Below are 20,709 nucleotides of genomic sequence, written 5' to 3'. Positions count from 1 at the left end.
ATAATGTAACAAATTATATGTACCATATAATACTAGTATTAATATTTATATATATATATTTTTTTTTGAAAGTAAATATAACAACTATGTTTTATTTTGCTATTACATGTTTTAATATTATATGTTATGAATTATGTAATGTCATAATATATATATATATATATATATATATATATATATATATATATATATATATATATATATATATATATATATATATATATATATTAATTTTTAATTTTTATATGTATAATAGTATTCATACAATCAATAATTTTGTATCTCGATCATATATATATATATATATATATATATATATATATATATATATATATATATATATATATATATATATATATATATATATACTACATACCTATTTAATTATATTTTAAATATCAGGTAAATGATATATTAACAACAATAATAATAATGAAAGTAATGAAACTAATATTAACATATAAATTATATTAAAACTTGTAATTTAATGTAATACCATTTATTATTTAAGTAATATTATATTATGTGATGCCATTTACTGAATAGTTAATATTTATATATTTTATATATTTATTTAATAGAAACCTTATATAGATTCATAATAATATCATGTATAGATTTATATTTAAATATTTAATTGATTATTATTTTATATATTTAATTTCGATTGATTAAGTTTATTTTACTATCTCAAAATATCATATATACACTTTTATATTTATATATATTTATTTACATATTAACTTACACACAATGGTTCGTGAATCGCCGGTAATAGTCACACGTTAAATGAATACATGTAAACAGTTCAAAAATTTTGAGATTCAACATTACAGACTTTGCTTATTGTATCGAAATCAAATAAGATTCATGTTTAAATTTGGTCGGAAATTCCCGGGTCATCACAGCAGCACTATTTTTTTATTATATTTTATTTTTTTCTTCTTTTTCAATTAATAGAAACTTTGGGTATTGAATTGTCATTAATAATCTGAAGTATTAGAATCGTTGATGTGAAGATTGGGGAACTAGTTTTGGGTCGAATTGTTGTTTGAAGGAGAAGAAGAAGATGAACAACAGGAACGGGTTAAATAAAAACGGTTTATAGATTATAACAGAAAAGTAAAAGCAGCGTGATGGTTTGGGAACATGTCGGGTATACGGGAGGTCTCGGGTTCGAGCCTTGCTCGGGTCATTTCTTTTTATGAGAAGCTTAGGAGGTAGTTTTCTTTTATTTATTTATCTATTATTATTATTATTATCATTATTATTATTATTATTATTTATTATTATTATCTTTTTTATTATTATGACTAATGTTGTTACCTATATTATTATTATTATTATTATTATTATTACTTATTGCTATTATTATTGTTACATTAATTATTACTTGTATCATAATTGTTATTAATATAAAAACTAGTACTATAACAAGTATTATTATTATTATTATTATTATTATTATTATTATTATTATTATTATTATTATTATCATTATTACTAATATTGTTGTGTTATCATTATTACATACTAGGATTATTGTAGTACTAATATAAGTATTACGATAGAAATTTCATTTATTATTATTAAGATTATAGTACAAATAAGATTTATAGTATTAGTAATATTATTGCTAATGTTAATATTATCATGCAAAGTATAAATTTTATCATTTTACTACGAGTATAAGTATTATGTATTAGTGTCAAAATCTTTATTTTCATTATCATTATTATTATTAAACTTATCATTTTATATAAAATTTGCATTAATATTATTATTATTAAATCTAATAGTATTATCAGCCATATTTTAATAATTTCATTAATTTAACTAACAAATGATATTCATATAACAACATATTTAATAACACAAAAGTAAACTATATTAATATCTTAATTATTAAAATGAATAACATGAATATAATGAAACATATAAGTTATTAACATTAAAACTCATATTACTAATAATATACTTATTTGTCTGATTACAAGTATATGTATTAATACACATACGAATGATATAGGTTCGTGAATCCGAGGTCAACCCTGCATTGTTCAAAGTCGTCATATGTATTTTTACTACAAAATACAGTACTGTGAGTTTCATTTGCCTTTTTACCCTTTATATTTTTGGGCTGAGAATACATTCGCAACTTTTATAACTGTTTTACGAAATAGACACAAGTAATCGAAACTACATTCTATGGTTGAATTATTAAACCGAATATGCCCCTTTTTATTAAGTCTGGTAATCTAAGACTTAGGGAACAGACACCCTAATTGACGCGAACTCTAAAGATAGATCTATCGGGCCCAACAAGCCCCATCCAAAGTACCAGATGCTTTAGTACTTCGAAATTTATATCATGTCCGAAGGAGGATCCCGGAATGATGAGGATATTCTTATATGCATATTGTGAATGTCGGTTACCAGGTGTTCAATCCATATGAATGATATTTTTGTCTCTATGCATGGGACGTATGTTTATGAGAAATAGAAATATGAAATCTTGTGGTCTATTAAAATTATGAAATGATTATTTATGTTAAACTAATGAACTCACCAACCTTTTGGTTGACACTTTAAAACATGTTTATTCTCAGGTATGAAAGAAATCTTCCGCTGTGCATTAGCTCATATTAGAGACATTACTTGGAGTCATTCATGGCATATTTCAAAAGACGTTGCATTCGAGTCGTTGAGTTCATCAAGATTATTATTAAGTCAATTATAGTTAGATGTATTAAGAAATGGTATGCATGCCGTCAACTTTCGATGAAATGAAAGATTGTCTTTTCAAAAACGAATGCAATGTTTGTAAATGTATCATATAGAGGTCAAGTACCTCGCGATGTAATCAACTGTTGTGAATCGTTTATAATCGATATGGACTTCATCCGGATGGATTAGGACGGGTCTTCACATTTAGCCTATATATATCAAATTGTAATTAATAGGCCACAAGATTTCATTTAATAAATAATCATACAATCGCAAGTGTATAAAAAATTCATTCGTATGATGAACACCTGGTAACCGACATTAACAAAATGCATCTAGAATATCCCCAATATACAGGTACACTCATCTGTATATAAAAAATCGAAGTACTAAAGCATCCATAACCTGGATGGGGTTCGTTAGGCCCATAGATCTATCTTCGGGATTTGCGTCAATTTGGGGGTCTGTTCCCAAATTCTTAGGCTACCAAGCTAAAAGGGTGATATCCGGTATAGTGATTCAATCATAGAATATAGTTTCAAGTACTTGTGCCTATTTTGTCAAATATTAATAAAACTGCATGTATTCTCATCTCAAAAATATTAGATTTTAAAAGTGGGACTATAACTCACTTTCACAGATTTTTACTTCGTCAGAAATAAGACTTGGCTACGGGTCGATTCACGAACCTACATAAAAATATATACATACATATCAAAGTATGATCGAAAAATATTCACAACATATTTTATTACGTTTTAACAATTTAAATTTGTTAAGTTAACAGTCCAACGTTAGTAGTCCACAATTAGTTGTCCACAGTTAGTAGTACAGAAATAAATCAATGTATATTATCTCGAATCAATCCACGACCCAGTGTATACAAGTCTCAGACTCGATCACAACTCAAAGTATATATATTATTTTAGAATCAACCACAACCTTGTATAGCTAACTCGAGCATTACCGCATATAGAGTGTCTATGGTTGTTCCAAATAATATATATAGATGACGTCGATATGATATGTCAAAACTGTTAGGTACCCGAGAAAGGAGTAATACGAGTTTTCCTAGCCTTATGGAGGATCCTTTATACGAGGCTATATAAAGGATCAAAGGCTCCCTAGATTAGCTAAGCTTAGCCACTGTTATGTAGAGATATTCAAGAGAGCCGTGGAAAGTCAATCTTGACCGATTGACTTTTTCTCTTAATCTTTATGGTTAATCTTCACATTCATGGTATTCATGTGTCAAGGGTCCTATCAATTGGTTTCAGAGCCTAACCTTCAACGAAACGAAGGAGATCCTATGAATATTATGAATGTTTTCCCTCCACCTTAAAACCTTCAAACCAAAACACATACATCTTCAACCTACCTTCAACCAAATCTTCAAATCTTCATCATCTTCATCATGAAGATATGAAGATCTTCGAAATTTTTTCGAAAAATTTTCAAAAATTTTTCGAAACCGAATCTCACCAAAACACAAACACAACTAAATGAGATTCATTACATACCGAATCTCATTTTACCGAATCTAAATCGAACCTTATACAACTCATAACAACTTCATATTCTTACATCAAAAATAACAAAATCATTTTTTATTCTGTCCTGCTACTGTAGCTGAATTAATATACAACATCTAATCAACTGCTACAGTACATGATCCATTCAGCTACTGTACATCGATCCTTTATTCATTACTAGCTTCAATATTCAAATTCATCAAATCATGTTTCCTAACACAAATTGAGCAAATAAATATGATTCATATGTGATCCCTAACACTCGTGCATCCTTCGATCTGAATTACATCAACTGATTCAATTAGATTTGATTCAAGTTCTTCATTTATTCAAATATTCATGATAATTTGGTCTCTGGACAGATTTGAAGTATATCAACAGAAATTACTCATAGATTCGAGCATCTGAATACTCATTTGACCTTCGTGAATCATTAATTCGAATCAACAACATCAATTCATCGATGATTCACGTCCGTTTGACTTTTCATAAAAGTCACAGATCATCGAATTGATGAGATCTAGTTGTTTTCTACTTAATCTAATGATTGTCGAGTGTTTGTGGACAGATTTCGAATATGTTTCATGTTTACTTCATCATCAGCAACGATCTGAATCAATGAATTCAATTTCCAGTTCATTATACAAAAACCGTCATTGTTGATCTTTAATTTCTGGAAATTTTCGATGTTTTGGATCCGGATTCAGCCTGAATATATCTAATCGCTACCTATGGAGTGCTTCTCCATCGATTTTCAGGCTTGATTATTAATTTTGGTGGAATTTGATATTCATCAGGTCGATGTTCTTCATGAATCTGATTCGGTATTGGAAGATTGATGGTAACAGTACATTCGGTATTGCACTTTCTTCACATTCGGTATGCTTGATGATTATCATTCGGTATTGATGATTTTGATTCGGTTACTGATGTACCGAATGGATGATTCGGTATATTGAACTTGCTAACTGATTTGGTTTGTTACATGATTCGGTATATGGCTATTATCATACTCGGTATAGCAGTTACAGGACTCTGTTTGAAAATTGAATTCTTCATCCGGTATTGCACTTGGTATAATACTCTCGGTATAATACTCGGTATAGTGGTTGAGAGTCTGGATAGTATTGATAACATGGATACATGATTCGGTTACCGAATCCTATTGGTGATTTCATTCTAGACTTGCTCAAAAGTAACACAATTGGGCTGTGACAAGTTAATTGGACCAACAGCAAACTCATGCTCACTTTTAGTCCCTGCAGGGTTTGTAACTTTCGCAAGATCAGTCCCCTTACCGAATCTGGTTCATATTTGACAATTTTGGCCCCTGATATTTGACAGATTTTTTAGTGATGGTCCTTTACCGAATCTAGCCTTACAAAGCTTATTTTTCCACTACGTTTTAGGCTCGGATTTACATGGCTTTTCTCATACACGTTCTTCAGGATATTTTGAAGATTTGCCGAGCACGTCAACCATTTTATACAATGACGCTCTTATTTCATACGATATTCATGCGAGCATCATTGTGGGGGAGATATGTATATGGTTGATGTGCGTGTGACTTCAATACACGTACGGTATTGGACTCGAACTTCAAAGAGACAAAGTTAAAGCGTTACTTCTTTGACGAGTGAGCACGCGAAACTGAAAGAGACTTCCATATCCTTGGGGGAGTACATGAGACGTTAGGAACTTCGAAGGAGCCAACGATCTATATGCTTTATTAGACGATCATGTGTTTGATTGAAATCAAACTTGATCGGCCGTGCCCCATATACTTTGAAGGGGGAGTTTCTCAAAGTTTTTCGAGCTTACTAATCAAGGCAAATGTTGAGGGGGAGTTGAGTTCTTCATCAACATAAAGTGATGCTTCGATGAATGTCTACCTTGCGCATTCCGCTGTGCAAACTCAAAGACCGTTGAAAGAACAATGATATCAAGATTTGAAGATTCAAGATCTTCATCAACGGCCATGCATCATTCGGGGGGGGAGTTAGTTAGCAATAGTTGATTCTTTCCTTGTAATGTTGTATGTTTACTAGGGAGTTAGTTTTTGGAAACCCGCCTCACTCCTGGGGGGAGATTGTTAGGTACCCGAGAAAGGAGTAATACGAGTTTCCCTAGCCTTATGGAGGATCCTTTATACGAGGCTATATAAAGGATCCAATGCTCCCTAGATTAGCTAAGCTTAGCCACTGTTATGTAGAGATTTTCAAGAGAGCCGTGGAAAGTCAATCTTGACTGATTGACTTTCTCTTTCAATCTTAATGGCTATTCTTCACATTCATTGATATTCATGTGTCAAGGGTCCTATCAAAAACATTGTATACGTGTCTATGGTCTATCAAGATTACATAATATATGTTAGATTATATGTATAATACAATATAAGTTAGTTAAGTTATGGTTAGTATAGATTTATTACAAAGTTTCACGTAGCTAAAACAAGAAAAAATATCCAAATTTGTTTTACCCATAACTTATTCGTTTTAAATCCGTTTTGAGTGAATCAAGTTGCTATGGTTTCATAATGAACTGAAATTTATGAAACTAAACAGAAAAAGTATAAGTTTATAGTCGGAAATACAGGTTACAATTCATTTTTGAAAGAGGTAGTAATTTCCGTCGAAAGAATGACATCTTGATGACCATTTTGAAAAACATACTTCCACTTTGAGTTTAACCATGATTTTTATATATAGTATCATGTTCATATGAAATATCATTTTTCCAGAAAACGAAATTCAATTTCAAAGATTAAGATAGTTTTTATTTTTCCAACCCAAAACAGCCCCCGATTTTACTACAACGGCGTATGTCCGATTTTACGGTGTTCTTCGTGTTTCCAGGTTGTAAATCATTAAGTTAGCATATCATATAGATATAGAACATGTGTTTAGTTGATTTTAAAAGTTAAGTTAGAAGGATTAACTTTGTTTGCGAACAAGTTTAGAATTAACTAAACTATGTTTCGGTGATTACAAGTTATAATCTTCGAATAAGATAGTTTTATATATATGAATTGAATGATGTTATGAACACCATTACTACCTCAAGTATAGTAGGTAAACCTATTGGAAATGGCAAGAAATTTTATAGAGCTTCAAAGAATCGTGGATGGCTTGAAAGTTCTTGAAGTAGAATCATGACACGAAAACAAGTTCAAGTAAGATTACTACTCGAATTAAGATAGTTATGGTTATAGAAATTGAATCTGTAGCGACCCCGACAAATCGTCAAGTGACGGCGTCGGCTACGTGGGTCCCATTACCTGATTATAAGTCTTTAAGATAACGTTTGACCAAAATATGTCGCCTTCATTTCAAAATAAAGATTGTTTCAAAGTTTACAAGAATTGTTCAACCAAAAGTTAAGTTACAACGTTATAGATACGATTGAAATCTAGGCGACACGGTTTAAAGTAAAGTCAAAAGACGCTCCATGAAATGCATGTATACTCGACATCGGATGCAAGTATCAAATAGTAAGCGGAAGCATGTTTCACATATCGTGCAAGACCTGAGAAAAACATAGAAATCTGTCAACGAAAACGTTGGTGAAATCATAGGTTTAAGTAAGTAAGTACAAGTGAACCACAAGATTTGCATCAATGAAATAATAGTAATACATTCCAAAAGTTTGTTTCACGAGCACCCAATTATCAAAGCTTAACATTCCTTCCATTGTATACCCCATCACTTAGTGCTAGAACAAACACTGATTCTCGAAAATATATTTCATCCGTAGACGGTAGCGAACCGTCAAGGATGAGGGCTGTCAACCCATATGGCCATATAACATAAGTTCTCGCTTACACCCGGCAAGTGTAACTAATGATAATCGAATTGAGGATTTTGTTCTAAACTCGTATGTAGAATGTTTGTTTTCCCGTTCTTGTGTTCACTTAGTTCAAAAGAATCGTTTATGTTTTCTCATCCCAAATATAAGTTCAAAAAGAGTAAAAGTGGGACTATGATCTCACCTTGAGTGCACGAGTAGTAAAGTACTTCAACAAGTAAACGTGTGCAAAGAACAATGCTAGTCTTGACCTAAACAATAGGTTTGTATCAATAATGGTAAACACGATAGGTCAAAGATGTTCAATTAGTCATATGGCTCGACACGACTCGATTATGTAGCATGTGAAGCAAATTGTCAAGTTTCATGCAAGATACAAGTATAAAAGCATGTTAGGAAGATTGCATAAAAGTTTGGTTAAGTTTGACTAAAAGTCAAACTTGGTCAAAGTCAACGAAAAAGTCAACACGTTCGGGTCGGGTCTCGGACAAATTTTCTATGCTAGTTATTCATATATAAGCATGTTAAAACAAGTTGCATGTGAATTGGAGGTCTAGAACATGGCAAACATTTTTGATAAAATGGAAAAGTTGGACAGAATCTGGACAAGGCAAATGTCGCGCCGCGGCAAGGGGTGTCGCGCCGCGACATAACACATGGTCTGGTGTCAGGTCGTTTTCAAGGTTCAAGTCTTGGTCAAAACTTCAAACAAACGCAAAACGCAAACCGCAAACAATTAGAAGACGTATCTTATACCGTTGGAAAGCTCTTTTGACAAGGATCACAACTAAACACAAATCCTCAAACAAAAACATCATTTACAACAATCGAATTCTCGTCATGTGATCAATAAACGTTCATTTCAAAGCCTCAAGTTCATCAATATGCATTTTAAGTTCCGGGAATCCAATTTACACATATGATATGCCGTTTTGAAGGTAATGAAGCATACATTACAACTAATCACTAACAATTAACATTCCATGGCATTCAAGCATCCAAAAATTCATTTCAAGAACTAGCAAACCCTAGTCAAGCAACACCAAAATCAATAATCACGTTTTTGAAGTTTCTTTGATCAATCTATATATCAACATGAAGCTAATGATGCTAGTAACACTTTTAAAACATGAACTTTAACAATCTAACAACCTTTAATCATCCAAATCAAAGATTAAGCATACAATTTTCATTTTCAAGCTAGTTACACTAAAATCAACAAATCAAGCAAACAAATCATATATTCATGTTATACACGAGCCATAGTCACTAACTAACAACATTTCAAGTAATTAAAACGAATTTAGAGAAATTTAGTGTTTTAGAAATGTTACCCAAAATCAATGAGGTTGGTATCAAATCGAAGAGGATGAAACGAGGATTCCAAAAGTACAATTTGTTTTGATGTTTGATTCCTTGCTTGAATTTGGATGATGATTGAAGATGATGAAGAATTTAAGGTTTGAGTTTTTGGTTGAGAGAAAAGAAGAAAGAAAAGAAATTAAAAATGTGGGGAATGGTGGAGAAGTAGTTGACTTAGTCAACTACTAGTGATTAGTTTGGCCATATGGCAAAAATGGTCCCTCGAGTTTGTAGTCGGGTGCGGGAATTAACCAAACGAATATTTTAAAAACGCTCGAGTAAACGGGTGACGTTATATTTAAATAACGAGGATATTATGAACGTTAGTTAATGAAGATACAAATTTAAATCGCGAAAGATATTATTTAAAAAAAAAAGACGGTGTTAAAATAAATTTAACGGAAAAACGCGGGATGTTACATTATCCACACCTCAAAAGAAATTTCGTCCCGAAATTTAGTTGGAAGTAGTATTTGTTGAATCTTCCTCCAGATCTCGTGTTGCCAATTCTACGAATAAGTGAAGGTACGTCCTTGGACATTTCAGCGAACTTGACGGTCAGGATCATATGTTGTTTTAAGATTTGGTTTCACGATCCCTGGTTTTAACTGGTTTTCCCATGAAGAGAAGTTTGTCATCAATAGTTGGTGTATCTGGCAGGATTGCACGTTCCTGTTCCGCAGGACACGTTTCCAAATTTGTTACACGAAATGTAGGGTAAACGGAAACTTAATTGAGTCGAAAGTTCTAAGCGGTAGGAAGCGGTCCCAATACGCCCCAAGGTTTCAAAAGGTTCGATATTGCGGCTAGCCTTTCTCGATTTCCCCAAAATGAATTACACCTTTCCAAGGTGCGGTTTCTCAACATTATGCGGCTACACACTGGGATTTGTGAGGTTTTCATCTAAGTTTGGTATAACTCTTCTGGCGACCATGGGTTGTCTCGAGCCCTTCTCGGACTTGAAAGATCTCAATTGTTGTTTCTTGATGGAGTTCAGATTCGGTGATTTGCTTTGATTGAATGAACAGGGGTATGACGTTAGCAGTCATATGGGGTTTCGGAAAGTGCGTGCGAACACACGAGTGGTAACTACTGTTGTAAGAGTGATCTACTAAAGGTGACAATACGAGTTCGTGACATGTCTTTTCAAGACGTAAATCGTTCGTTTGCTTGGTTCATCGGTTTGTGGGTGGTACGCGGTACTCATGTCTAAGCGGGTCTCCAAGGTTTCTTGTAAAACTAGAAGTGAAACGAGTATTTCGATACGGGATAATTGACAAGGATACACCGTGTTGGAATAGAATCTCTTAAGATATGTTTGAACAAGTCAGTTAGGGTTCGAAAAATGTTCGTTAGGACTATTCACCCTCGTGGCGAATACTAATGTAATATGAGGAGTTTCTCTATCCATGGAGAAATGTTACAAGGAGTTTCCTTAAACGGAAATGTGAGCGATAAAGATAGGAGTGAAATGAGGACTTAGAATAGGATGAGCTTACATCTCGAGGTTGCCATATCGTGCCTCTAGTTGTCAAAAGTTGAAGTCTGAAAGAGAAACGAGATCGTACACGTAGTTGTATAGTTCGGGGTTGAATAATAGTTGGCCGATTATCAGGAACACAATGACATTAAGTCAAAGAAGAGTGAAGTATCGTTGGATTGTGTGTTATCTTAATTTCCAGTAATATCAGATGGTAACGGTGAAATAACAGAGGTATGTAGTGTGGTACGTGATGACAAGAATATTGATCGGATCCACAATTTAGTATTCGAATTCTTCGTGCAAAATAACGAATTTCCGTCCCGTTGATTTCGAGTCGAGGGAGTATGCCATTCGGCGTCCAAGTAGAAATATTTCCATATTTGAGTCCCATCTGGTGTTGTACGAATTTAGCTAGAAATGTTGGTGTGAAGAATCACGCTCAAGGTTCGATCGCGGAGAGATTAAAGTCGTGTAATACGAGAAAAGTCAGAAATGAATCTTTGGTAACAACCGGTGAGATCTAAGATTTTTACGAATACAAGTCTGAGTTGGGAGAGTTTCCTGATTACATGTGGCTTGATTTCGAGATTGATTGTAACGCTTTGACCATTAACTTCATGGTCTAGAAAATTGGACTTCGTTCAACAGAAATTCTCACTCGGAGAATTTGGTATAAAGTTGCTCTTTTCTCAAAAGTTCGAGCGTAAGATGGTGATGTTGTTCGTTTTCCTTCTTTACTTGAATAAGTTAAGATGTCATCTATAAATGTGATAACAGATTTGTCTAGATAAGTTGCATACGTGGTTTAGGAGGTTCATGAATACGGACGAGCCTTGGATAAATCGAATGGTACTATGAGGGATTTACAACTAACGTTGCGAGTTCGGAAAAGACTCAGGAGACATCGTCTCACTTAACCCCCAATTGATGATAACCGGAACGGAGGTCGATTTGGAACATACGGGATTCGTGCAAATAATCATGAGGTCATGGATGCGAGGGAGAGGGTATCGGTTTCCAACCGAAAATTACTCAGTTCACGATAATCTATACAAGATGATGGGGAAACCTTTTTTTTTTTTTTTTTTTTTTTTTTTTTTTTTTTAACGAAAAGGTTCCGAGCTCCCTAGTTCTATAGGTGTCAAGTCAAAAGTCTTAACGTATATCCTCCAATAAAATTTATCGATACGCAATGGTTTTCCGTTGGTCACTTGAATGGCGTAAGTAATATCTAGGGGGAGGGGTGGAGTGCAAAGAGTAGGCTCCAAAGCCTTGGATACAAAACATTTATCGATACCCGAATCGGATAAACATGAAACATAAGAGTCGTTGAGAAGAAACGTACCCGTAACTAATTGTCGTTCCGGGAATCCTATGTGTTAAGGTTGAAAGCTCATTCGCGTACATTAGGGTGGGCGTTCTTCTTGGGACATGCATTCTTAAAATGACCCAGTTGTCCACATTCAAAACAAGCACCCCTTCTGCGTGCACTGGGCACCTTTTTAGCGACGGGGGCGACACCCTTACAACTATGGGCCACATGGCCACTTCTTTGACACTTGATGCAAAATGGTCCGCCACATTTTCCATAATGATGTTTGTGGCACGTGTTGCAAAAAGGTCGTGTTCCAGCATAATTTTTCCTGCCGCCGGGGGTGAAAGGCTTCTTGGTGGAGTCGTTGTGGTTGTGGTTGCTTGATGGAGAGGCTTCCTGTTTTCTTTTGTTGTTAACTGGTTGGGCCTCGGCCGTTGGTGCCAGCGCTTCAATTTCATCCACCGTTTTTATAAATCGGCGGGCTATCATCACAGCCTCTTGTAGGTCGGCGGGTCTTAATGGCATTACCCCGTGTGGAATGCTCTTAGGGAGGCCATCCATGTAAAACTCAACTCCTTGGGGCCCGGGAGCCCGGAGGTTTGGACAAATTGAGGTTAGTTCGGCAAACCGTTGATTATAAGCTTCGAGGTCATCTCGGGCTATTTTTAAATTTCTTGGCCCCTGTTCGAGCCTTCGAGTCTCTTCGCGCGGGAAGTATTCGGTGGTCATTCTTTCTCTTAATTCGGTCCAAGAGAGTGTAAGGGCTTCATCGATACCCACCGATTGTACATACGTGTTCCACCATGAGAGAGCAATACCGGTGAGAGTGGGGGTGGAAAACTTGACCTTATCTTGGTCCCGACAACCGCTTATGCTAAAAACGGCTTCTGTTTGTTCGAACCATCGGGTGAGAGCAACCGGTCCTTCGGTTCCATTGAAAGTGGGAGGATTGTACTTCATGAAGTTCTTGTAGGAGCAACCTTCGCTTGAATTACCGGCTCCATGATTGTTGTTGTTAGAAAAGTGATCGGCCACGGCCGTACCCACGGCGGTGGTTATCATTCGTTGAAGAGCTTGTTCAAGAGTTTCGAGAGGAGTGTTGTGTTGACCTTGGTGAGCCATTGTTCCTTCATGACACAAGAATATCGTTGGTTAGTATTTTCAACAATACTAACCACAGTATGGAATAAGGATAGAGAGAAAATTTTTCCTTGACTCGCCTTAAATTCTTTACGTCATAATGTCGGAACGTCCATGTGAATCACCGTAATATAATCCCGGAAATTATATTACCCTGATTCTCATGTGCATTTAACATTACTTCATAAAGTCAAGGTGGCGCATCAACAAAATTTATCAACGTAAGATCAAGATCGAATACGAGTTAGATATGATAGAAGAGTTCGAGTATAAATGCACAATTTGTCAAATAATTCCTACTTCAGTCTATATGCCGGTTGTAGTCTAGATTCACCTATGTACCCTATGACTCGGGGTGGACACAAATGAACTCTAAATCCCTACAACCAAGGCTCTGATACCAACTGTAGCGACCCCGACAAATCGTCAAGTGACGGCGTCGGCTACGTGGGTCCCATTACCTGATTATAAGTCTTTAAGATAACGTTTGACCAAAATATGTCGCCTTCATTTCAAAATAAAGATTGTTTCAAAGTTTACAAGAATTGTTCAACCAAAAGTTAAGTTACAACGTTATAGATACGATTGAAATCTAGGCGACACGGTTTAAAGTAAAGTCAAAAGACGCTCCATGAAATGCATGTATACTCGACATCGGATGCAAGTATCAAATAGTAAGCGGAAGCATGTTTCACATATCGTGCAAGACCTGAGAAAAACATAGAAATCTGTCAACGAAAACGTTGGTGAAATCATAGGTTTAAGTAAGTAAGTACAAGTGAACCACAAGATTTGCATCAATGAAATAATAGTAATACATTCCAAAAGTTTGTTTCACGAGCACCCAATTATCAAAGCTTAACATTCCTTCCATTGTATACCCCATCACTTAGTGCTAGAACAAACACTGATTCTCGAAAATATATTTCATCCGTAGACGGTAGCGAACCGTCAAGGATGAGGGCTGTCAACCCATATGGCCATATAACATAAGTTCTCGCTTACACCCGGCAAGTGTAACTAATGATAATCGAATTGAGGATTTTGTTCTAAACTCGTATGTAGAATGTTTGTTTTCCCGTTCTTGTGTTCACTTAGTTCAAAAGAATCGTTTATGTTTTCTCATCCCAAATATAAGTTCAAAAAGAGTAAAAGTGGGACTATGATCTCACCTTGAGTGCACGAGTAGTAAAGTACTTCAACAAGTAAACGTGTGCAAAGAACAATGCTAGTCTTGACCTAAACAATAGGTTTGTATCAATAATGGTAAACACGATAGGTCAAAGATGTTCAATTAGTCATATGGCTCGACACGACTCGATTATGTAGCATGTGAAGCAAATTGTCAAGTTTCATGCAAGATACAAGTATAAAAGCATGTTAGGAAGATTGCATAAAAGTTTGGTTAAGTTTGACTAAAAGTCAAACTTGGTCAAAGTCAACGAAAAAGTCAACACGTTCGGGTCGGGTCTCGGACAAATTTTCTATGCTAGTTATTCATATATAAGCATGTTAAAACAAGTTGCATGTGAATTGGAGGTCTAGAACATGGCAAACATTTTTGATAAAATGGAAAAGTTGGACAGAATCTGGACAAGGCAAATGTCGCGCCGCGGCAAGGGGTGTCGCGCCGCGACATAACACATGGTCTGGTGTCAGGTCGTTTTCAAGGTTCAAGTCTTGGTCAAAACTTCAAACAAACGCAAAACGCAAACCGCAAACAATTAGAAGACGTATCTTATACCGTTGGAAAGCTCTTTTGACAAGGATCACAACTAAACACAAATCCTCAAACAAAAACATCATTTACAACAATCGAATTCTCGTCATGTGATCAATAAACGTTCATTTCAAAGCCTCAAGTTCATCAATATGCATTTTAAGTTCCGGGAATCCAATTTACACATATGATATGCCGTTTTGAAGGTAATGAAGCATACATTACAACTAATCACTAACAATTAACATTCCATGGCATTCAAGCATCCAAAAATTCATTTCAAGAACTAGCAAACCCTAGTCAAGCAACACCAAAATCAATAATCACGTTTTTGAAGTTTCTTTGATCAATCTATATATCAACATGAAGCTAATGATGCTAGTAACACTTTTAAAACATGAACTTTAACAATCTAACAACCTTTAATCATCCAAATCAAAGATTAAGCATACAATTTTCATTTTCAAGCTAGTTACACTAAAATCAACAAATCAAGCAAACAAATCATATATTCATGTTATACACGAGCCATAGTCACTAACTAACAACATTTCAAGTAATTAAAACGAATTTAGAGAAATTTAGTGTTTTAGAAATGTTACCCAAAATCAATGAGGTTGGTATCAAATCGAAGAGGATGAAACGAGGATTCCAAAAGTACAATTTGTTTTGATGTTTGATTCCTTGCTTGAATTTGGATGATGATTGAAGATGATGAAGAATTTAAGGTTTGAGTTTTTGGTTGAGAGAAAAGAAGAAAGAAAAGAAATTAAAAATGTGGGGAATGGTGGAGAAGTAGTTGACTTAGTCAACTACTAGTGATTAGTTTGGCCATATGGCAAAAATGGTCCCTCGAGTTTGTAGTCGGGTGCGGGAATTAACCAAACGAATATTTTAAAAACGCTCGAGTAAACGGGTGACGTTATATTTAAATAACGAGGATATTATGAACGTTAGTTAATGAAGATACAAATTTAAATCGCGAAAGATATTATTTAAAAAAAAAAGACGGTGTTAAAATAAATTTAACGGAAAAACGCGGGATGTTACAGAATCAAAGCTTGAATATGAATGTTATCTTGAATTAGAAAGATAACCTACTGTAAATAACAAAGGTTTCTTGATCTTAGATAATTGATTGCAATGGATTAGAAAGCTTGGAAGTAGATTTTCAAACTTGAAAGTGTTCTTGAAGTGTTCTTGAAGTGTTCTTGAGTAGTTGTTTTGTAGGTTGTTTTATGTATGGATTTATGAGCTAGATTGATGTAGATTTTGATGAAGATGATGAAGAACACTTAAAACATCATCATAGAACTAGAGAGAGATCAAATGGATGAAAGAAAATTGGAAAATGAAAGTGTATGTGTGTGTGCCCAATTTCGTAAATGAGGGTGTGGTTATAAGCAAGTTGTAGTTTGATTTTTAGTGTAATAATTCATGCTAGTTGCCAAATGATGGTTCCACATGTTTGTTTACTAAATGAGGGCTTCTAAGATCTGATCATTAAAGTGTATATACCAATAGTATATACATTTAGAAGCTGTGTATTGTACGAGTACGAATACGGGTGCATACGAGTAGAATTGTTGATGAAAATGAATGAGGATGTAATTGTAAGCATTTTTGTTAAGTAGAAGTACTTTGATATGTGTCTTGAAGTCTTTCAAAAGTGTACTAATACATCTTAATACACTACATGTATATGCATTTTAACTGAGTCGTTAAGTCATCGTTAGTCGTTACATGTACATGTTGTCGTTAAGTCATCGTTAGTCATTACATGTACATGTTGTTTCGGAACCTTTTAGTTAACGATTTCGGTAAATGTAATTAATTCCATTGTTATTATATCTAATGAGATTTTATATTGTTACATTATCATGATAACATGATGTACTAATATATTTTAATATGATAAATAAATATTAAGACGTTATTACAACGATAATCGTTACATATAGATATCGTTTCAAAATCCTTAAGTTAGTAGTCTTGTTTTATGTATAAAGTTCATTGTTAATATACATAATGAGATACTTACTTATAATTTCATCATGTTAATCATATATATATGTTCATATATATAGTATCATGTCATATACAAGTTATAACGTTCGTGAATCATCGGACAAACTAGGTGGTCAAACGTTAACACAAAATCCGTTTCAATTAATCAAGTCTTAACAAGTTTGATTAGTTAACATGTTGGAAACATTTAATAATGTAAATATAGATCACATATAATATATAATCATGGAAAAGTTCGGGTCACTACAGTACCTACCCGTTAAATAAATTTCGTCTCGAAATTTTAAGCAGTTGGAGGTGTTGTCGCATTATCTGGAAATAAGTGCGGGTATTTCTTCTTCATCTGATCTTCACGCTCCTAGGTGAACTCAGGTCCTCTACGAGCATTCCATCAAACCTTAACGATTGGTATTTTATTTTGCTTAAGTCGTTTAACCTCACGATCCATTATTTCGACGGGTTCTTCAATGAATTGAAGTTTTTCATTGATTTGGATTTCGTCTAAAGGAATAGTGAGATCTTCTTTGGCTAAGCATTTCTTCAGATTCGAGACGTGAAAAGTATTATGTACACCGGCTAATTGTTGAGGTAATTCAAGTTGATAAGCTACCGGTCCGACACTATCAATAATCTTGAATGGCCCAATGTATCTCGGGTTTAATTTTCCTCCAATTTCAAATTCTATATCTTAAGCATGACCATCTCTCCAATTTCAAATTCTATATCTTTTCTTTTACTGTCTGCGTAGCTCTTTTGTCGACTATGGGCGGTTTTCAACCGTTGTTGAATTTGAATAATTTTCTCGGTAGTTTCTTGGATAATCTCAGGATCTGTAATTTGTCTATCTCCCACTTCACTCAAACAAATCGGAGACCTGCACTTTCTGCCATAAAGTACCTCAAACGGTGCCATCTCAATACTCGAGTGGTAACTATTGTTGTAGGAAAATTCTGCTAACGGTAGATGTCGATCCAAACTGTTTCTAAAATCAATAACACATGCTCGTAGCATGTCTTCAAGGGTCTGTATCGTCCTTTAACTCTGCCCATCAGTTTGTGGATGATAGGTAGTACTCATGTCTAGACGAGTTCCCAATGCTTGATGTAACGTCTGCCAAAATCTTGAAACAAATCTACCATCCCTACCAGAGATAATAGAGATTGGTATTCCGTGTCTGGAGACGACTTCCTTCAAGTATAGTCGTGCTAACTTTTTCATTTTATCATCTTCTCGCATTGGTAGAAAGTGTGCTGATTTGGTGAGACGATCGACTATTACCCAAATAGTATCATAACCACTTGCAGTCCTTGGCAATTTAGTAATGAAATCCATGATAATGTTTTCCCATTTCCATTTCGGGATTTCAGGTTGTTGAAGTAGACCTGATGGTTTCTGATGTTCAGCTTTTACCTTAGAACACGTCAAACATTCTCATACGTATTTAGCAATATCGGCTTTCATACCCGGCCACCAAAAATGTTTCTTGAGATCTTTGTACATCTTTCCCGCTCCAGGATGTATTGAGTATCTGGTTTTATGTGTTTCCCTAAGTACCATTTTTCTCATATCTCCAAACTTTGGTACCCAAATTCTTTCAGCCCTATACCGGGTTCCGTCTTCCCGAACATTAAGATGTTTCTCCGATCCTTTGGGTATTTCATTCTTCAAATTCCCTTCTTTCAAAACTCCTTGTTGCGCCTCCTTTATTCGAGTAGTAAGGTTAGTACGAATAATTATGTTCATAGCTTTTACCCGTATAGGTTCTCTGTCCTTTCTACTCAAAGCGTCAGCTATCACATTCGCCTTCCTGGGTGGTAACGAATCTCAAAATCGTAATCATTCAACAACTCAATCCACCTTCGCTGCCTCATGTTCAGTTGTTTTTGATCAAATATATGTTGGAGACTTTTGTGGTCTGTATATATAATACTTTTAACCCCATATAAGTAGTGTATCCATGTCTTTAATGCAAAAACAACAGCGCCCAATTCTAAATCGTGAGTCATATAATTTTGCTCATGAATCTTCAATTGTCTGGACGCATAAGCAATTATCTTCGTTCGTTGCATTAATACACAACTGAGACCTTGCTTTAAGGCATCACAATAAATCGCAAAATCATCATTCCCTTCAGGCAATAACAATATAGGTGTCGTAGTTAACTTTTTCTTTAACAATTGAAATGCTCTTTCTTGCTCATCCTTCCATTCAAATTTCTTCCCTTTATGCGTTAATGCAGTCATGGGTTTTTCTATTTTGGAAAAATCTTGGATGAATCTTCTGTAGTAACCAGCCAATCCCAAAAATTGGCGTATTTGCGTCGGGGTTTTCGGTGTTTCCCATTTCTCAACAGTTTCAATCTTTGCCGGATCAACCTGAATACATTCTTTGCTCACTATGTGACCGAGGAATTGAACTTTTTTCAACCAAAATGCACACTTTGAAAACTTGGCATACAGGTTTTCTTTTCTTCACAATTCTAGCACTTTTCTCAAATGTTCTTCGGGTTCTTGATCATTTTTAGAGTAAATAAGTATGTCATCGATTAAGATAATGAAAAACTTGTCAAGATATGGTCAAGACACTCGGTTCATGAGGTCCATGAATACAGCTGGTGCGTTAGTTAATCCAAACGGCATAACCATAAACTCATAATGACCGTAACGAGTTCTAAAAGCAGTCTTCGGAATATCATCCTCATTCACTTGCATTTGATGATACCCGGAACGTAAATCAATCTTTAAATAAATTGACGAACCTTGCAGTTGATCAATAAGTCGTCGATTCTTGGTAGTGGATAACGGTTCTTGATGGTAAGTTTGTTTAATTCTCAGTAGTCGATACATAACCTGAATGTACCATCCTTCTTTTTGATAAACAACACTGGAGCTCCCCACGGTGATGTACTTGGTCGAATGAAACCACGAAAATTAGACAAATAGAAGACACAAATTAAACATAAAACTATGAACTAAACATATTTTAAGCATGAACCTTAACTAATTTCAAGTACTTAGGTCATACCTTAGTTTCTTCCTTGAAAGCCCTAACTTAAAATTGAGCTAGAAGTGATGATAATGTTTCTTCACTCACTCTAGATCTTGTACGTACTTAAACTTCTTAATTATTGTGATTGCATGAGGTTTAATTGTTCAATTTGATGGTGAATTTGGCTCCTGACTCTCCTCTTAGTCGACACTCTCACACACACATGAACATCCTGCTTCCAATTTGCAACTAATGCATTTTCTTCTAATATTCACTTCATAAGTAAACTAACTTTGTACCTCATGACTAGTTCATGAGTCCTTCCGTACAATTTAGTTCAAAAATCATATTCTTACTTTCATTGTGACATTTTCACAAACACCTTATGTGTATAACTTTATTTTGACCATTAACAACATCAAAACTATCATCTTTTCCATCTCACTTGCTCTTTTGCAAGTTCATACATAAACATACACATTAACACTAATTAATTTCGTTTTTATACTCAAACCTTATATAACCACATCATTCAAACAACCTTTCAAGCATAAACATTTCTAAATCAAAACCCCACATTCATACATTTCAAAAATCAACTTTAATTTGT

Source organism: Rutidosis leptorrhynchoides, chromosome 4 (genome assembly GCF_046630445.1).
Source record: "Rutidosis leptorrhynchoides isolate AG116_Rl617_1_P2 chromosome 4, CSIRO_AGI_Rlap_v1, whole genome shotgun sequence".
NCBI lineage: Eukaryota > Viridiplantae > Streptophyta > Magnoliopsida > Asterales > Asteraceae > Rutidosis > Rutidosis leptorrhynchoides.
The sequence above is the reverse complement of the archived record's forward strand: the minus strand, read 5'-3'. Positions refer to the sequence as shown.